Genomic DNA, 22,205 nt, shown 5'->3' with positions numbered 1-22,205 from the left:
GGATCAACTGATCAACACCCCCACCAGAGGGCACAACATATTGGACCTGGTCATCACCAACATGGGCGACCGGTGTTCCACACCGGAGGTCAACCCCTTGCTGGTTAGATCAGACCATAGACTAATCACTCTGGATATCCACATTCCACCCCCACCCCCAATCAAGGAAATCACCATGAAAACCTTTTCAAAAGCAAACTTCACATTACTTAAGACCGAGTTGGAAAGGTTCACAGCCCCCATGCTAAAGGACAATGCTGTCCAAGCTGCTGAAACCTTTACAAAAGCACTCTATGAGCATCTGCAGGAATGCATGGATTGTGCTATCCCAAGTAAAACCAAGACTCACTCCTCCAAGAAAAGGAAACCAGTCTGGTGGACCCCTGCCATAAACAAGCTATACAACAGAAGGAGGAAACTAGTACAGAAAAGAGTAAAATCCCAAGAAGGAAAGATATCCCTGATCAGTATCAGCAATAAACTACTATCCCTCATTAAATCATCCAAGGCTAGTTTCAAAAGAAAAATTGCCAATGACTCCAAAGATAACCACAAAGCATTCTTTAGCTCTGTCAAGAACCTAAGTGGAAACTCTCTGATCTGCTCTGAGTTAGTGCAGAATGGCGCAAAATACACTGAACCGACTGATATTGCCAACATTCTGGCAGACAGGTTTAGTGCAAACTTCACCCCCCTCTCACCCCCTAAAGGGCCCATAACCATACCAGAAGAATGTAGGGCCCCATCAATCACCGACACACAGCTTAAAACAGCCCTATCCAAAGCCAAAAACACAGCTTCAATTGGATTGGACGGTGTCCCAGGCTGTGTCTTACAAGAGCTCCATAATGAACTAACCCCCCAACTAAACACACTGTTCAAACACAGCCTCTCTACAGGGTATGTACCCACAGAGTGGCGCACAGCAACAGTTATCCTGCTCCACAAAGGTGGAGCCACAATGGACCCTGGGAACTATTGCCCTATAAGCCTGACTACCCTGGTCTGCAAGGCTATAGAACGCATCATCATGGAACTCATTAACAAAGACATTGGAAACCTCCAAACCTTAGACCCTACCCAGTTTGGCTTTGTTAAGGGCAGATCATGCCTCCTAAACCTGGTGGACTACTTTGAGATGGTTACCAAGGCATTAGATGAGGGAAAGGAGGTCCACACAGCCTACCTAGACCTCACAAAGGCTTTCAGCACCATTTCCCATTCTAGTATTATAGACAACCTCACCAGCTTGAACATAAACACCTACGTCATGAGAAGAGTTGTCAACAGGCTCATGGATAGAACCCACATGGTGAGATTTGCAGGCTCTACGTCCAACTCTAAACCGGTTACAAGTGGCATCTTCCAGGGCTCAGTCCTAGAACCCCTCCTGTTCAGTATATACTTCTCAGAGGTACAGGCAAGCATAGGAGGACTATGGCTGACCAAGTTTGCAGACGACTGCAAACTAGGGGCCATAATTGATTCTCCGGCTGATACAAACACTCTTCAGATGGGTCTCACTGAGATGGATAACTGGTGTCAAAATCATGGCCTCAAGCTAAATGCCAAAAAGTGCATAGTCATCCCCTTTGGAAAAAACAAAGTACCCATGAACTACCACATAGGTGGCAGTCCCCTAAATACAGAAAATGTAATAAGGGATCTGGGGACCCAAGCAGATAGTAATCTCTCCTTTGATAATCATATTGCCAAGGTGGTTAGAAAATACTTCTATGTGGCCCACCTAATCACAAAAGGGTTGACATCTAGAACAAAAGAGGTTACTGTGCCTCTCTACTTATCACTCATTAGAACCATCATAGAATACAATGCCCCATTTGGGATGTACCTTACAAGACACCTGCAACAGCTGGAAAGACCACAAAAGTAGCTCATCAAGAGGATTACTGGCCTCAAACAGATGCCCTATGCAACCCGACTCAAGAAACTCCAGCTGTACCCGGTTGCATACCGCTTACTCAGAGGTGATCTCTGCCTGACATACAAGGCCATGTCCAACCCAGAATTGATGGACTTGCTCCACCTAAAAAAAAAAAACAAATCCTGGAGAGCCACATGCTCTAGAGATATAAACCTCACCACAATGATAAATAGGACATGCTGGAAGGATAGATTCCTATCCCAGAGACTCCCCATGCTTTGGAACAGGATTCCAATATACATCAGGCAGAGCTCCTCACTAACACTCTTCAAGAGAAACCTTGACAGGTGGATGGGAAACAGAAAATTTACCCCGGGGATCACTGCAGTGGCTCTGATGGACAGTGGCATGGGGAACTAATGGCAGTTGGAAGTTGAGGACCTGCACAGCTTTAATGGGACTATTATCATAGTCAAACCACTTTTGTAGGTTACTATAAAAATCACAGAAGTCCTTACAGACCTGTTGTGCCACAGCTGAAGTAAAGTGCTTTAAGGCAGATGAAACTTTAGCACCAAATGATTGGTCACCTAGCCTTCTCTGCATCTCATCATTAAGACTTTTCATCACTGTGTACAACTCTGGAGCAGAGAGCATGCTACTTTCAAGCTTTGCTATAGACTTGTGTACCAGCAGGATGTAGTGCATGAAATGTATGTAGCACTCTACCTCTGAGATATCCCCACTGATGCCACCTTCATCGGTCTCCACAAATCTGCAGATAAGGGGGGTGACACTAATCAGGGCCTTGACTAATAAAATAACTTTTAATAGAGGGTCAGCATTCTTCCAGCCTCACCACAGCTGGGAACAAAGACAGCCACCTTGTGACCAAATGCTGCATGATTTCCTTAAAGTCCTGGTCTAGGAAAGAACAGAAGTCTTCCAACAGTACCATTTTTTTAGCAGATGTTGAAAACTCACTATGTACTTTCAAAACCAGAGTCTCCACATCAAACCATGCAAGGGACTTGCTTGCATGCTTGGCACAGTTATGTATTAAATGGCATAAACAGTTTGCTGAAATGATGTGCGGCACTTCAGATTTCAAACTTTTAAAAGCAGAACCATTTTCCATAATATACTGAGGCATTGTCTGCAGCATAGCTAGCAATGTTTTTTACTTTTAGTTCTTTCTGCTCAAGGATGTCTCTTATTCTTGTAAAGATGCATTCAGAACTTTCATTATGATCCTTACAGAAATCCAGACCTAAGTACATTCATTACAATATTCTCAGATTCCGTCTTTCCACATCCAAATTTCAAAGTCAAAGTAGAATCAGAGAAAACTATCTACCAGCTTACCTCCACAGTCCATGAATACATATGAGTGATTGTGTTTCAATCCATGATAGACTGCTGTCACTTCAGCTGCAGTCACTTTGGAAGCTTTAATGGTTGTACTACATGGCTAAATAAACTTTGTCATTACTAAGTTCTGCCTCTGGAGCTGGCTTTGCTGATGTTTGTCAGACTTCTGATGGCTTTTCAGTATGTTTTCCTCATTCCACTTTATAGTGAAAGTTGTTCCACAAGATGTGCACTTTGCCATGGAAACTGCATTTGGAACAGGTCACACCCATGAGTAGCTTTGCTCCCATACATTATTGCAAGTGCAGAAAGACTTCTTAGGAGACACACTTTCCACCTCTTGCTGATCCATTGACCTTTTCCCAGACATGATTCTTGCAGGATCCTTGCTCAACAGCACTACAATAAACCAAAACAGCTATTAATATAAATCAGGATACTATTACATGACCAACAGCAGTGCCTGGTGGAGCCTGTGTCATAGTCACTAGCGAGAGTTGCTCAAATTCACATGTGAATCTTCAGACTTTTTCACCTTGGTATAAGGAAAAAAACGTGTTAAAAAGATATAGACTTCACCTGAATAATTAACAGTGGAGGTCAAGCAATGAAAGACAGCAGAAACAACTCCTGTCTAAGGGACATTCTCTAGCTGTTGCATACAGCAACCTAGTGTGACAGCAGAACACGCACAGAAGACATTCAACTGTGACTAAAGCCTGAGGATCAAATACTAAAGCAACAATACTGTCCCAGGTTAAGACCCTCTACTGCTAACCCCACACAAAGTTATCCAGCTGAGTCTGGACACAGCTTGACAACGTTCAGAAATACCATGGGCTGACAAGATGACAAAGACAAAATACTCGGCAATCATAATACCCTCTGGCTACAACTGTAATAACTTCAGTAGAGAAGGCTCAAAAATCATAGGGATTTTAAAATATTGCAATCCTAGGACAGGCCATGCAGTTTCTTAAAGACAGAAGCCTAACAGAAAAATATTTATTGACTTCAACCCTCTATCATGCTAACAGAAAAATATTTATTGACTTCAACCCTCTATCATTTGGTAGAAATCTACATGGTATGAGAACAATATGAGGCAAAAATCTGTGCATACTGTTTTAAACATCACAATACTTTTCATCCTAGACAAAAAACCTAGACAGCACTAGAGACAAAAATGTTAAAGCTTTAGTAAGGTATTATAATAACAGTTTTTACTCTGCCATGCATTTTCTTAAAGATAAGAAGTTTAACAAATATCCACAAATGATGTTAAAATACCTCTTTGTTAGCCAAAGAAACTGGAGCAAAGTTAAAAAGGACAAATTTAAAATGACCACAATAACACCGAAGAAAAAGTGCCTCACGAACCAAACTAGACCACAATATGTTGAAATGAAACACTTGGAGCCTCGAGACACAGACTTTGTTACAAAAATATTCCACACTATAGCAACGAGAAACGCTTAACTTCTTCTCCGGATTTTTCGTTATCCATGTAACTTCATCAGCATGCACATAGCTTTCAAACTCTTATTTTATACAGACTTGAATGATTGGCCTCAATGGTAACAGTCTAAAACCTGCTGATTGATGATTAATTAAACAGGATGGGGAGGAAAATTGTGGGAGGTTGCAGTTGTGTGGGAAAAGATAGGTGACAAGTCTGTATAAAATAAGAGTTTGAAAGCTATGTGCATGCTGATGAAGTTACACGGATAATGAAAAATGCGGAAAAGAAGTTAAGCATTTCTCGTTGCTATAGTGTAGAATATTTTTGTAATAAAGTCGGTTCGAGTGTCTCGAGGTTCCAAGTGCTTCATTTCAACATGTTGTGGACAAATTTAAAATGCCAATCCTATAAAGATGTAATTTGCCACTATGAAAAACTAACTGTTTTGAAAGACAAAAGTCTGTGTTATATTCAAAAATACAGGGGCTAGAATAAAACATTTCCATCATATAATGCTTGGACTTAATGAAAAGAGACATAGAGGAGCTCTCTGAGCATGTAGCCCAGGACGGTATGACCCTGACCTTGAGTAGCATCTTACCCTCAGCCTGGGATGACATGCTCAACAAGCCACGATGCTTCGCTAGGAACGGCTTGCACCTGTCACCCCTGGGCTTTCAGATATTGGCAAAGGCTCTTGCTACCCCCATAGTGCCTTTTTTAGGCAAGGCTCAAAAGACAAACCCACCTCCATAGGTATCACAAGGGATAAGAAACTAAGAGTAATGCTACTCAACGCCAGAAGTCTAAACCTCAAGATGCATGCACTCGAAACTCTCCTTAGCATGGAGAACATCGATATCTGTGCAGTAACAGAAACCTGGTTCAGGGCTCCCGAGAGCACCCCAGCACTACCAGGTTATACCTCATACCATGCTTTTCGGCCCCAAAACTTGGACCGAACCACAAAAGGAGGGGGAGTATCAATATTCGCCAAAGATACCCACACCTCCAGGTTGGTGGCACAGCACGAAGCATCAGAGACTATCCATGTGCAACTAACAGTGGGTAAAATTGCCTTCCAGTTTATAGCCTGCTACAGACCACCCTCCCAAACCCAGGAACCCCACTCAGCCTTCCTGAGAACACTGGAAAATATGAAGGTCTCTCCAAACACCATTATATTGGGCGACTTCAACTACCCAAACATAGACTGGGAGCATTACTCTAGCTCCAACACCCTAGCCCAAAGGTTCCTAGAATTTATAAACTCAAATGTTATGGAACAACTTGTTACCACTCCCACAAGAGGGGAAAACATACTGGACCTGATCATCACCAACATGGGGACTCTATGCTCCAGACCAGAAGTGTATCCCTCATTAGTAAGATCAGACCATAAACTAATCTCACTGGATATTCACATCCCGACTCCACCCCCTGCCCTGAAATCCACAGTGAAATACTTCTCTAATGCAAATTTCACACTCCTCAAAACCGAGGTGGAATCCTTCAAAGCCCCCGGGCCTGTGGAAAATATGGCCCAGACTGCAGAATCCTTTATAAATGCATTCTATGAACACCTTCAGGAATGCATGGATCATGCAATCCCAAATAAAACCAAGTCCCAATCCTCCAAAGGCAGACGTCCTGTCTGGTGGACCCCAGCCATAAACAAACTATGCAATAGAAGGATGACGCTACTACATGATAGAGCAAAATCCCAAAAAGGGAAGGCATCTCTGATCAGTATTAGAAAAAACCTACGGGCACTCATAAAATCATCTAAGGCCAGCTTCGAGAGAAAAATTGCACAGGACACTAAGGATAATCACAAGGCTTTCTTTAGTTATGTTAGGAACCTGGATGGGAATTCCCAGATATGCTCAGAATTAGTCCAAAATGACAAAAAATACACCGAACCCACAGACATTGCCAACATCCTAGCTGACAGGTTCAGTGCAAACCCCCCCCCCCACCAAAAGAGCAAATATCTATCCCAGCAGAGGGCTGCCCCCCTGACATCTCAGATGCTCAGATAAGAGCTGCCCTCTCCAAAGCAAAAAACACAGCATCAATGGGACCAGACGGTGTCCCGGGCTGCATCCTACATGAACTCCAAGAAGAGCTAAACCCAAACTCAAAACTACTGTTCAATCTCAGCCTTACTACAGGATATGTACCCAAAGAGTGGCGTACAGCAACAGTGGTCCCTCTCCACAAAGGTGGTGCCTCAGCGGATCCTGGAAACTATTGCCCCATAAGCCTGACTAGCTTGGTCTGCAAAGCTATGGAAAGGATCTTCATGGACCTCATAAATAAAGATATTGGGGACCTACAGACACTGGATCCTACCCAGTTTGGCTTTGTTAAGGGCAGATCCTGCCTCTTAAACCTGGTTGATTTCTTTGAAACAGTCACTAAGGCCATTGATGAGGGGAAGGTGGTCCACACAGCCTACCTGGACCTCGCAAAAGCCTTCGATACAATACTCCACTCGGGCATTATAGATAAGCTCACCAGCTTAAATATAAACCCCTATGTCACTAGATGGGTTGCAAACTGGATCAAGGACAGAACCCACATGGCTAGAATTTCTGGAGCCATGTTAGACTCCAAACCAGTTACAAGTGGCATCCCACAAGGCTCAGTCCTGGGACCTCTCTTGTTTGGTATATATTTCTCGGAGGTACAGGCCAACACGGAAGGACTGTGGCTGACCAAGTTTGCAGATGACTGCAAACTGGGCGCCATAATCGACACTCCAGCCGACACAAGCATCCTCCAAAAGGGCCTCATAGAAACAGACAACTGGTGCCAGAGCCACGGCCTCAAGCTAAACGCCAAAAAGTGTATAGTCATCCCCTTTGGCAAAAACAAAGTGCCCACAAATTACCACACAGGTGGTAATCCATTAAGTACAGAAGAAGTAATTAGGGACCTGGGGACCCAAGTTGATAGCAATCTCTCATTTGACAACCACGTGGCCAAAGTGGTTAGAAAAACATTTTATATAGCCCACCTAATCATGAAGGGATTCACATCTAGATCAGGGGAGGTCATCGTGCCTTTTTACTCATCCCTCATCAGGCCCATAATTGAGTGCAATGCCCCTTTTGGGATGTACCTTACCAGACATCTGCAGCAACTGGAAAGACCCCAAAAGTACCTCACCAAGAGGATCAAAGGGCTCAAACAGATGCCATATGCTGCCCGGTTAAAGAAACTCCAGCTCTACTCAGTGGCACACTGCCTGCTCAGAGGCGATCTGTGCCTGACGTATAAAGCCATGTCCATCCCGGAATTAATGGACATGCTGCACCTCAGAAAATCCAAATCCCATTGAGCTACGCACTCGAGAGACTTGAACCTCAGCACTGAAATAAATAGGACATGCTGGAGGGACAGATTCATAACCCAGAGGCTCCCTTCACTCTGGAATAAAATCCCAGTCCAGGTTAGGCAGAGTCCCTCATTGACTCTCTTCAAGAGGAATCTTGATGAGTGGATGGGAGATCGTAGGTTTACCGCAGGTATCACTTCTGTGTCACTGTTAGACAGAGGCACAGTATACTAACCTCGAAAAAGGGCATAGCAAAATTATTTTAAAATGGGTGGCGAAAGCCAAACACACTCTGGCTAGGCTTATAAATGCCCTAGGGCAGATAGCCTAGTATGAACCTATGAACCTATAAAACTGTTCAACCCTAATTGCTTGCAGCAAGCATGCCTGGCCTCATAGCATAATATAGGAGCATAATAAATATAGGTGAATCAGCAGATTTTATCTGTAAAAGTTGCAAGAAGCTTGGCAATGCATCAGCAGTTATTATTCATTTTAAACTTACTCTATATGAAGACTCACAACTGGATCAGTAATCAAGGAGCCTCAATCCTCACTACTGACAACAGTGGGGGATGTTCACTGAGAGGATGACAGGTGCACACACAGTATTCTCATCCCAGATGCAGCTCTCTGCATCAAGTGCAATTTTCTTAAGAGCACACAGAGACCACAGTCAGTAAGGGGGTTGTTTCTCCCTCTTTCTCCAGATCTTGAATAAGACTCCCCACTGGCACAGCTATAGAGTTGGGTGGAGTGGCCAAGTCAAGACCTCCAGCGCCCTCTTTGTCCAACCAATGCTTTGTGTCACCACTGAAATAGCTGACAAACATACTCTGTGAATTGATTTACACACACACACACACACACACACACACACACACACACACACACACACACACACACACATCTTGGAAAGGCTGTCATAGGTTTACTAGCTATGCCCCCTTTTGCCCAGACTACCTTATAGTCTGGGCAAAAGGCTGGCACAGGTTTACTAGCTATGCCCCCTTTTGCCCACATTATAACGTAGTTATCACTGCCACCAGCTCCTTATCAGCTACTTTAAGGTCCTTAACAAAGGGTGTCCAATCTTACTGTGGAATATTAATATTAACACAAATTGGTAGTTTCACCAAGAGCAAGGCTATTAGGAGTGGCTCACACAGTGTCACCAAATAAATATGTAAGTACTCTCAAAACTTAAATATCTCTACGCCACACTGAAAGGTGTAAATATATTTAATAATAAAATAACAAAAAAATACTCAGTATATGTTCACAGTGACTTCAAAGTTCAAAACCACAGGAAATATTTAAAATGACATTGCAGTACAGCCTCAAAGAAAAACATCTAAACTAAACTTTGCTATATTCCTAACTATATCTAAGAGAGTGGAAACTTACAGATCAAGGCAGATGTTGTGGTGAATGTACAAACTAGTTTTGAGTATGACATACAGTTTTAATACAGTTGCAACACAACATCTTATACAAATCATGTAGATATTTACAGACATTATTTTCAAACTTCACTACCTCTGCTGGCAGTATCGCCTTTTGTCACACTCTGTTACTTAATCCTTAAAAAATTTAAATCTTTAAGTTTAATTCCACTTACCTCTGAGAAAAGCAGCAGGATTCCTGGTACGATTAGAAGCAAAACAGGGCAGGCAGGCCACATGCTAACACAGCAGCAGATCAGCAGCTAGATGGAAAAATGGTCTCCCAGAAGTTCAACTTCTTCCAATGCAGCAGTAGAGAAAAAAGCATGCAGCATCCACCACCTATGACCACAGACTAAGTCCTGTCCTCTCCAACCACTCTCTCCTCCCAATTGCTACTGAAGAGCAGGCAAAGCAGAAGAGAAGACACCGACACACTCTCAGTAGTCTTTTTGTTGACTGGCTGCTTGCTGTGCAAGCTTGTTGATTGGCTCTTTCCCAGTGCAGCAAGCATCCAATCAAACAAGATGATGATGTTGGAGAACCAGAGTGCTCTCTTCATTTCTGGACACTCTGGGAAATAAACGGAGGGGTGGCAACCTTATATAAAGTAAATCATGCCAGAAGAATAGGAAAAGTTTGTAATAGATATACTGTCTCAGTTTTCTCACAAGCCTAGTGGGATTAACCAGTTTACAAAACATAAATAAATAAAAAATAAATAATGATGATGGTACTTCATCAAGTTCCACAGTCACTGAGAAATAATAATTTGTGACATCCCTGCATGGTGAAACTGATGGGGCAGATACCACCGCAGGTTCTGGGAGCAGAGCGATGCTGCATATCTCTTATAGAAACCAGTTAGGTACACAGCTGAGAGTGTCCTCGCATAGGTGTCGTAACCACTGCCTCCATGCTATTAATTCCTGAAGAGCATTATTGTGCTTAAATATAGACTATTTGTTAAATTCTTTCATATTTTATTTTTTTCATTAGTATATTTGTTTTTATATCTTGATGTAAAATATTTTTCCACCTAATGTTTCAAAGTTCCTGTAACATATCTAGTTGTTGATGGAAAAAGTATTTTGCTTCCAAAATGTTTTGCCAAAACACACACACACACACACACACACACACACACACACACACACACACACACACACACACACACACACACACTTGGCAGCTTTCTCATGCACATTCTCTAAATATATAGTGCACATAACACACTTTCTTTCACAGATAAACACTGCTTTTTTAAGATGCACTTGGTGAGAGAAAAGTAAAATGGCTAGTCTAACTGCTTCTGAAGATAATTTTACTTTTTGTTATTTTATCTATTTTTAATTACTTTTTTTTTTCACTCATTAAACAGGAAAGACACACTTTGGAAGTATAAAAATGGCATCCATTTGCTTTTTTCCAATCCAGTACACTGCAATGAAGTGCCGGACTTGTTTTTCACCAGGTGATATCTGTACATTAACACCCTATTGGAGAACATTCATTCTCCAGTAGAACATCAAGTTGCAGTTTGCCCATCATGTTACATCCTGTATTGTTTTGTATTTGTATCGATAGGGCACACCAATAGTAATGCTGCATCTATACATGCTGGGCCACAACAAAGGTTGAATCAAGTCACCTGCCACAGTCTGATGATGAAGCCAACAAGCACATTGAATCACAGTCTCAGGATACATTGACACTGTTCATCTCACTCCTGGGTTGCCATACACCCACTGGCAAGGTCAACACTGTAACCTCCCCAATACATACCGATGAACCTCACCTTACCCACTTGGGAGATTTTCACTTTAATTGATGTCAAAGACACTACTAATAGTGGCTTAACAGTGGGAAATGAGTGCACTGCGTCTGATGTACAGATCTCCACTGCATGGTGGGCTAGTAGTGCAACATGGTATCGTCCACTGTCCCAGTCATCCCTTAACATGTGTGTGGCCCTTAGCCTTAACCAGCAGCTGTGCTGAGCTATAATCAGGGCAGGGTCTACAGCTATAATCAGGGCAGGGTCTACAGCTATAATCAGGGCAGGGTCTACAGCTACACTTTCAGAAATGGAGATGGCTGACATTGCATGTGGTCTTCAGGAGACTCTGGAGATGAAAGATTGGTGCTGGGTGCTCCGTGGAGGGACATATTGCTTCTTAGACCACCTCTATAAGTATGTTAACCATTGGAAGCATCAGTGACCTGCACCATAGTGTTGCCTGTGGCTGGGATGTGGATACATAGGGGAACCATCCTATGGGTAGCATTTGTGGTTCCACATAGACACACCAATGGTAGGGCTGACCACTCCACAAGGCCACTCAGGGATAGGACACTTAATGCACAATTACAACACACATCCTTATTGACCAGTTCCACTACATCTATGTTCTGGGGGGGTGTCATCTGAGCCTGCAGATCTTCAGTGCAACCTGGCCACGCTACTCAGTTCTGCCCTGTAGTAATAACCCCACCCACACTAGTGAAAAGATTATATTTGACAGGTAATACCTTGGCCCCTCTGCACAGTCCCATAGTAACACCCTGCCTACACCACTAATAAGATTATATTTGGACAGTTAATGATGACAGGGAAAGATGGCAGAATGGGAAGATGCCAAGGATTTACTTGGACTGAAGGTTAGAGATTGCCTTTCTTATCAAGGATTGATATTCGAGTACAGGCAAAGAGAAAGAAATGGGGGGGGGGGTCCTAAATGAAAGACCACCACTGATGGAGTTTTTAGTAGAATCTAGGACAGAAGCTGTCACTAAAAAAGGAATAAATAGTAGAGGATATAAAATATTGCATGATAACTATAAGAATCAATCAGAGGAGGTTAGAAAGGATTGGGAAGAGAGACTGAATAAACAATTCACAATGAAACAGTGGGAGGATATAATTATGTCTCCAAAATATGCAACAAAATCTAGAAGATTTAGGATTTTTGCATGGAAATGTTTACATACATATTTTTCTACCCCAAGTAGACTCCAGAGAATTTTTTTTCTCAAGAAGATGGCAAATGTTGGAGGTGTGACGGGGAAGAAAGAAGTAATTGGAACATATTTCCTGGGAGTGCAATGAGTTGGCAGACTTTAGGGATTCCTGTGGGATGCACTGTCAGAGATGCTGGGTAGGCAGGTCGTTGTGATGAGGGAGATGATTTTTCTGAGCTATGATACAGAATCGGAATTTCCTAGACATGGTAAGGCCTTGCTGCCTCTAATGATGGTGGCTGCCAAAAAAGCAGTTACTGGAAAATGGAAATCAAAATCTAAAGAAACTGTATTAGAAGTAGTGAATATAGTAACAGAGATACAACAACGGGATCTGAGATCTTTAAAAAAAGGTAGGAACAAATATATGAAAAAATGAGAATTGTGGGAACAATACATACAGGGGAGGAATGAGGTTTAAAAGCTGGCAGGACTTAAATGAGCTAATGTTTGAAAATGATTGGGTAGTTTATAAGTGATGTATAATGTCTGCAACTGGGACTGTTTCCTATGGTTTGTGATATAAAATGCTTACAACTAGGATTGTGTTGGTGTGGATTGTTTTCATTTATATAAATGCATGATTGCTTATGTCATAAGGGTGGTTTAATAAAGATGTTCTTGTTTAAAAAAAAGGGTCAGGAATTGAATAATTTATGTAAAGTTGCTTAGGTTATGTGACATAGCAATATAAGTGAAGCAGAATGTTTAATTTTAACTTGTTAATACAGTTTGATTACTTTTATATAAATGTAAATGTGCCTATGTCACAAGTGATAATTTAATAAAGGTGTTTAAAAAAAATTGCATCAGAGGTGAAGGTAAAAAAAGAAGTTATACTCTGTGGAAGAATTGTTAATCGAGGTGTGCACAATGTGAAGAAGACTTGATACAGCTAAGATTCTGTCACTAGGACAGCATAAAATAAAAATAAAAATACCCTGGAGACAGAAGTGAAAAAAATTATTTGGACAGATAATAACCCTCCCCATGATCCCTGTCTTCTTCTAAACTGACCTGTGGTTCTTTATTCTCTGATAGTATAGACTGCCATGAACCCATGTACAAATGTTGATGCATGTGGCCCTTACCACCCCCTTTAAGTGTGGTATATATATGGAGATATCAGATGCCTGGTATGACTCTAGCTTGCACTGCCCAGCATATCTACTAGATAACACTGGATGCATAATTTTGTTCTCGGTGTCACACCACTGCCATTGTGTACATGTCAGGATCTCTAATGGATATTGCCGCTTTGTCTGCACTGCTATATTGTGTGTTTAATACCATTTAAATGTGTGGTGCAGCCACTGGTGGTATCCACCACTGTCCATTCTGCTGTGTTGACTTCAAGGTGGCAGCAGTGAGTCCTGATGTTGCAGTATTGAAACGTCCTGTGAATGCAGACTGACCTGCCTGCTGCGATGAATCACACTGTGCAGCATGCAACATTCTATGAACATCTGGCAGGATAAAGCAGGGGCATACTTTAGTGATTCCAGATGTCCAGGCAAAAGAGCTGTGACTTCATCAGGTTAAATACATGTTCTTCTATATTTCTGGTTTAAGCGTGGGAAATGAGGTACTTGCAGGATGTACTGTAACCTGCATCACCCAAAATGCAATAGAGTTGGGTTAGAAGCTGGAGGGAGGTTAGTACTGTATATCTGTTAGGTATGTGACTGTGGATATGTAAGTACACCACGGTGCCAGCACTAACTACTAGGTGACCCTGTGAGATGGAAGCAGTGATACAGGTAACTTGTATGCTATATGTGAGAATTATGAGCACTTCCAGGGTGCTGTGCAGACACATGAGTTATTAGCCCATATGTGTCAAACCCTGCTTGGCAGATGATTGAATGGCAGTAATTGTCATTGATGGAACACTGTCTATGCACACTGGCTAGGGCTTTTATTGCTGCATGAGTGTAACCTATGACTCCCAACACATTGAGGAGGTGGGTAATATCATAAAAGTTATGCACTGTGGTGGCTCACTCCCCTCATCCACTAGAAAAGCAGAAGTACTCATCCACCTGTGGAAGCAACGTAGCAAGGAATGCCATGAGTACACTATATGTTGACATGTTAGGAAAAAAAGGTCTCTGTAACAAGCATAGCAAGAGCTTTGCATATCTTTGTGTTCATATATATTGGTAGTCACTCATTCCTCCATTTTTTTTGTTCTATCATCAGCTCACATTTAATGTCTTGACATGCAGCCGGTCCAGACCTATTGATATGTTTGCTGGTGGCAGGCAGTCCTCATTAAATGTTGCCTTCTACTACAAATTCACCCACATTGTACACCCAAAGACCACTGCCTGAGCTTAGCATGTGGTTCTGTCAACATTTTGCTTGTAACACCACATGTTTTGGAGTGCTCACCACCTTTATACTGAGACGCAAGCACTTGCAACATTTCACACTTGATAACTGTGAGTCATTACTTGCTTTCTCTTATCCTCATTTGAATATCACTATGCACTCATTAAGCTGTGTCTCTTCATTTGCACATCATTATAGTGTGATTAGTAAAGCCATTTTCCTGCACCTTTTGGCCCTTTATCTTATTGCAAAACCTGGTTATATGAATCACTAGCTGCATGATCTCATTTTTGGCACAAGAAACAGTGCAAAATTCACAGAATATCTGCAGTTTCCCCCAAGGTGGATACAACTGCATCTTAAGGTACACTCTTACAATTCCCTAACCAAAAAAAGTGTACTATTATGGTAAATGCAATTGCACACAACTGTACTGTAAAAACATGATAAACATAGACATCTACATATATATGTATGCATGCATTTATTTATTGCATTTGATTACCAGGAAGGTGCAATGAGTTGGCAGACTTTAGGGATTCCTGTGGGATGCACTGTCAGAGATGCTGGGTAGGCAGGTCGTTGTGATGAGGGAGATGATTTTTCTGAGCTATGATACAGAATCGGAATTTCCTAGACATGGTAAGGCCTTGCTGCCTCTAATGATGGTGGCTGCCAAAAAAGCAGTTACTGGAAAATGGAAATCAAAATCTAAAGAAACTGTATTAGAAGTAGTGAATATAGTAACAGAGATACAACAACGGGATCTGAGATCTTTAAAAAGGTAGGAACAAATATATGAAAAAATGAGAATTGTGGGAACAATACATACAGGGGAGGAATGAGGTTTAAAAGCTGGCAGGACTTAAATGAGCTAATGTTTGAAAATGATTGGGTAGTTTATAAGTGATGTATAATGTCTGCAACTGGGACTGTTTCCTATGGTTTGTGATATAAAATGCTTACAACTAGGATTGTGTTGGTGTGGATTGTTTTCATTTATATAAATGCATGATTGCTTATGTCATAAGGGTGGTTTAATAAAGATGTTCTTGTTTAAAAAAAAGGGTCAGGAATTGAATAATTTATGTAAAGTTGCTTAGGTTATGTGACATAGCAATATAAGTGAAGCAGAATGTTTAATTTTAACTTGTTAATACAGTTTGATTACTTTTATATAAATGTAAATGTGCCTATGTCACAAGTGATAATTTAATAAAGGTGTTTAAAAAAAATTGCATCAGAGGTGAAGGTAAAAAAAGAAGTTATACTCTGTGGAAGAATTGTTAATCGAGGTGTGCACAATGTGAAGAAGACTTGATACAGCTAAGATTCTGTCACTAGGACAGCATAAAATAAAAATAAAAATACCCTGGAGACAGAAGTGAAAAAAATTATTTGGACAGATAATAACCCTCCCATGATCCCTGTCTTCTTCTAAACTGACCTGTGGTTCTTTATTCTCTGATAGTATAGACTGCCATGAACCCATGTACAAATGTTGATGCATGTGGCCCTTACCACCCCCTTTAAGTGTGGTATATATATGGAGATATCAGATGCCTGGTATGACTCTAGCTTGCACTGCCCAGCATATCTACTAGATAACACTGGATGCATAATTTTGTTCTCGGTGTCACACCACTGCCATTGTGTACATGTCAGGATCTCTAATGGATATTGCCGCTTTGTCTGCACTGCTATATTGTGTGTTTAATACCATTTAAATGTGTGGTGCAGCCACTGGTGGTATCCACCACTGTCCATTCTGCTGTGTTGACTTCCAAGGTGGCAGCAGTGAGTCCTGATGTTGCAGTATTGAAACGTCCTGTGAATGCAGACTGACCTGCCTGCTGCGATGAATCACACTGTGCAGCATGCAACATTCTATGAACATCTGGCAGGATAAAGCAGGGGCATACTTTAGTGATTCCAGATGTCCAGGCAAAAGAGCTGTGACTTCATCAGGTTAAATACATGTTCTTCTATATTTCTGGTTTAAGCGTGGGAAATGAGGTACTTGCAGGATGTACTGTAACCTGCATCACCCAAAATGCAATAGAGTTGGGTTAGAAGCTGGAGGGAGGTTAGTACTGTATATCTGTTAGGTATGTGACTGTGGATATGTAAGTACACCACGGTGCCAGCACTAACTACTAGGTGACCCTGTGAGATGGAAGCAGTGATACAGGTAACTTGTATGCTATATGTGAGAATTATGAGCACTTCCAGGGTGCTGTGCAGACACATGAGTTATTAGCCCATATGTGTCAAACCCTGCTTGGCAGATGATTGAATGGCAGTAATTGTCATTGATGGAACACTGTCTATGCACACTGGCTAGGGCTTTTATTGCTGCATGAGTGTAACCTATGACTCCCAACACATTGAGGAGGTGGGTAATATCATAAAAGTTATGCACTGTGGTGGCTCACTCCCCTCATCCACTAGAAAAGCAGAAGTACTCATCCACCTGTGGAAGCAACGTAGCAAGGAATGCCATGAGTACACTATATGTTGACATGTTAGGAAAAAAAGGTCTCTGTAACAAGCATAGCAAGAGCTTTGCATATCTTTGTGTTCATATATATTGGTAGTCACTCATTCCTCCATTTTTTTTGTTCTATCATCAGCTCACATTTAATGTCTTGACATGCAGCCGGTCCAGACCTATTGATATGTTTGCTGGTGGCAGGCAGTCCTCATTAAATGTTGCCTTCTACTACAAATTCACCCACATTGTACACCCAAAAGACCACTGCCTGAGCTTAGCATGTGGTTCTGTCAACATTTTGCTTGTAACACCACATGTTTTGGAGTGCTCACCACCTTTATACTGAGACGCAAGCACTTGCAACATTTCACACTTGATAACTGTGAGTCATTACTTGCTTTCTCTTATCCTCATTTGAATATCACTATGCACTCATTAAGCTGTGTCTCTTCATTTGCACATCATTATAGTGTGATTAGTAAAGCCATTTTCCTGCACCTTTTGGCCCTTTATCTTATTGCAAAACCTGGTTATATGAATCACTAGCTGCATGATCTCATTTTTGGCACAAGAAACAGTGCAAAATTCACAGAATATCTGCAGTTTCCCCCAAGGTGGATACAACTGCATCTTAAGGTACACTCTTACAATTCCCTAACCAAAAAAAGTGTACTATTATGGTAAATGCAATTGCACACAACTGTACTGTAAAAACATGATAAACATAGACATCTACATATATATGTATGCATGCATTTATTTATTGCATTTGATTACCAGGAAGGTAAGACAGGGCAATAAAACCCATTTTCAGCAAAGACCCAGTGAGGAAAGCTCCATTTAATAAATATAACCATGTTTAATATATTCAGTATACAGAGATGGCAAACATCTCTGCTATGGCAAGAGGAGTAAAATAAAATTCACATTTACATACAATGCACAGGGTTGCATTCAGATTACAATCTATAGTAAACAGAGTTTTAGTCTCACACTGTACCATTAACAGTGATGAATATGTGTGAGCAAACTTCACAGGCTCAAGAAAAAAAAAACACAACACACTAACAATATATAAAAAAAGACTAACAATATATAGGGCTGCATTTGCGTTGCAATATGCAGAGATATTTCTCATTATGACAATTAACAGTGGTGGATATAGCTGTGTGCACACTTCCCTTTTAGATTCACAAAATCAGCGGTGAAGAGTGTACTATAACAATGCAGCAAGATATGCTAATAATTGTAATACTGCATCTGTTTCAACATGAATTAGTTTATAATTGTTTTGAGAGAGAAGGAATGGACAACAGATTTTGGTCCACAGCAAAAATTAGGAGCATGTATAGGAGATGCTGCCTGCAGAAATGAAGTGGCTGGTGCAGTTTAACCTGGTGAAATGCAGGAGCACAGTCAGGGGTCTGCTAGTTTTTTTTTCAGTTATGGCTTAAAGAATTTTAGATTGTTCATTTTTCTGAGAGAATGAGGGATGAATTTTCTCTTATGCACTTGGAGTACAAGGAGTCTTCTGTTGAGGTTTTTGATTTGGTGTTTGTATGTGGAGCACAGACTTCTACTAGTGGAATAGAACGTAATTGCACATTTGGCAAATGGACTGCTTTCAAGTTTGCTAATGAGATTAAGGTCTGGATTCAATAAACTTCAATGAATTACACAGATTGCACCAAGTTCCACACAAGATTTGCAGCAAGCCAATTTATAGGCAAATGTGGCACAGTTTAATGAGCAAAACTCAGCACAATGCAGAAAATAACCTGTGGCGTCAGCACAAGTACAATCAGGTATGGCAAAATCATATTACAAGGAAAACTCATACATAAAGTGATATATGTGCATTACCACTGTATGTGTATAGAAGGTATACATACTTGAGGAAAAATGTTAGTGATATGGAAAGTACAGGTTAAAGACAAATGTGGATTAACAATAATCCTGAAAATTGACAAATATCTGCAATATGTTATGGATATCATCATACATCGCCTCTCAAAAATATACTCTCCCCCTGACAGACCATGATACTTTGCCAGAGATGGCCTGCATCTGTCTCACTTGGGCTTCATGCTTCTGGCAAAGGCTCTTGCCTCCCCCATAGTGCATTTTTTAGGAAAAGTGATGAGGTTTAAAACTACCAACATAAAAATGTGGGTCCCTGTCAGCATCTTGAATGCTGACAATATCGAATTTGATATTGTTGCATCGGGAATGCCGAAAGGGCAGAATGTCGAACGGGTAAACGGAAATGTCCATAAGGGGAGAGTTCCATTTACCTCAATGTAGTGTGGTCTCAGAGTTGGTATATTTAAGAAGCTAGGGGTGTGGGGAGCACAGACCCCCATGTGGTGAGTGCAGGGGGGCTTGCCCCTCTGCCTACACCCTTTAGTTTTTTTGGTGGGGGGGTTTATTTTTTATCGGCATTTGAAAATGTAATACGTCGATCATTTCAGTTCGACATTTAGTGATTCGACTTATTACATTTTCGAAATACTGCTATAGAGCCAAAAATTTCAACAAAATGCAAATTAAAAGTCATGCTGCTAAATGCTAGGAGTCTAAACATGAAACTGTACTCATTGCAAGCATTCTTAACCCTGGAAAATGCTGACAACTGTGCAGTCACAGAATCCTGGTTCAAAGCTGCGGAGAGCACCCCAGCCTTACCTGGTTACTCATTCTATCATACATTCAGACCCCAAACTGTGGGCAGTAAAGCCAAAGGAGGTGGCGTTTCAATATATATTAAAGACATACACACCTCCAGACTGGTAAACAGTATGATGCACAGGAGACACTCCAGGTGCAGTTTACCACTAAGAAAACCCCTATACAAACCTTAGCTATATCTCTACCCCCAAATCTGACTCAAGATGCCAAATCCACCTATCTGGACCTCTTCGAATTTATCAACATTCAAACCTTTACCTTGATCCTGGGTGACTTTAATTACCCAAAAATAGATTGGAAGAACTACTCATGCCAGAATACAAATGCCCAGAGATTCCTCAATTTTGTCAATGAAAATGCCTTGGAACAGCCAGTTGATATCCCCACAAGAGATGATAATATCTTCGACTTGGTATTAACCAACATGAGTAATCACTGCAGCATCCCTGCAGTATCATCCTCCCTGGTAAGATCCGACCATAAAGCGGTCACTTTCAAAGCCACCATCTCCCCGAACCCCCCCCCCCCCTCCAGCTACGGCCAAACAAAAAAACTTCTCCAAAGCTGATTACAACCACCTGAGAGATGGTATAAACAGCTTTACAGCCCCCACCCCCCAGGAACTGGCACCAGTATCCCAAACTACACCAATGCACTATACAAGCATTTATATAGATGCATGGAATCAGGAATAACCAACAGGGCTAAATCATCCGCTAATCTCTGCAAGGCAGGGTAAACCTGTCTGTTGGACATCTGCAATAAATAAACAGTAAATCAAAAGGAAAAAAAAACTGTTGTCTGGGACCAAGAAGGAACAGGTCCTTAATTGGAAGCAATTTCTCCTTAGCCTGAACAAGCAAATAAGAGCACTAGTGAAATCTTCCAAAGCAAACTTTGAGTCCAAATTGGCTACATTTACTAGAGACAATCATAAGGCCTTCTTCACATATGTTCACAATCTCAAAGGAAGCACCCAGATCTGTTCAGAACTGGTGGTCAAGGACACCACATATACAAATGCCATAGATATAGCAAACTTGCTGGCTGACAGTTTCAGTGAAAACTTCACCCCTCTGTCCTCCCATCAGTTAATCAGGATATCCCCAGTACCTGTCCCCTTCAACTTATATCTAGGGAACAGGTCATGAATGCTCTCTCAAAGGCAAAAAATACAGCCTCCATGAGACTTGACAATATCCCAGGCTGCATCCTGCATGAACTCAGGCAGGAACTTTCAGCACCATTAGGAGCCCTATTCAACCAAATCCTGAGAACTGCCTTCATCTCAGCTTAGTGGAGGATCCCCACTATCATCCTTTTGCATAAAGGTGGAGTGTCCACAGATCTGGGAAATTATAGACCCATCAGCCTAACTAGCCTGCTCTGCAAGGCCATGGAATGGCTTATCATGAACCTCATTAACAAGGACATTGGCAACCTCCAAACATTCAATCTCACACAGTTTGGCTTCATCAAGGGGAGTTCATGTCTTAAATTTGGTCATCTTCTTTGAGACAGTCACCAAAGCCATGGACAAGGGGAAGATGGTACACACCGCCTACCTTGACCTGGTCAAAGCCTTCAACACTATTCCCCACTCGGGCATAATAGATAAACTCTCTCAACTAGGCATCAATCCATATGTTACCAGATGGGTAGCTAACTGGCTCACCGATAGAACCCACCTAGTCAAAATAGGGGAATCCATCTCAAACAGTAGACACGTAATGAGCGGCATACCCCAGGGTTTGGTCTTGGGGCCTCTGTTATTTGGGATATACTTTTCTAAGGTGCAGGCCAAAACCAGTGGGCTATGGCTGACCAAGTTTGCAGATGACTGCATGCTGGGCACTGTCATCAATTCCCCTAGTGATGTGAACATCCTCCAAGAGGGTCTCACCCAAACAAACGACTGATGCCAGAAACATGGCCTCAAGGTGAATACCAAAAAATGCATCATCATCATCCCCTTTGGGGGGGAGTGATGTCCACACAAATTATCACATTAATAACAACATTCTACGCATGCAATCAGTCGTGAGGGATTTGGGTACCCAGGTTGATAGCAACCTGACTTTTGACCACTATGTTGCTTCTCTTGTATGGAAAGCTTTCTACATGGCCCACCTCATAAGTAAGGGTATTTCATCCAGGAACAA

Source organism: Protopterus annectens, chromosome 3.part0 (assembly GCF_019279795.1).
Source record: "Protopterus annectens isolate FY-2018-M chromosome 3.part0, PAN1.0, whole genome shotgun sequence".
In the NCBI taxonomy this organism is placed as follows: Eukaryota; Metazoa; Chordata; order Ceratodontiformes; family Protopteridae; genus Protopterus; species Protopterus annectens.
The sequence above is the reverse complement of the archived record's forward strand: the minus strand, read 5'-3'. Positions refer to the sequence as shown.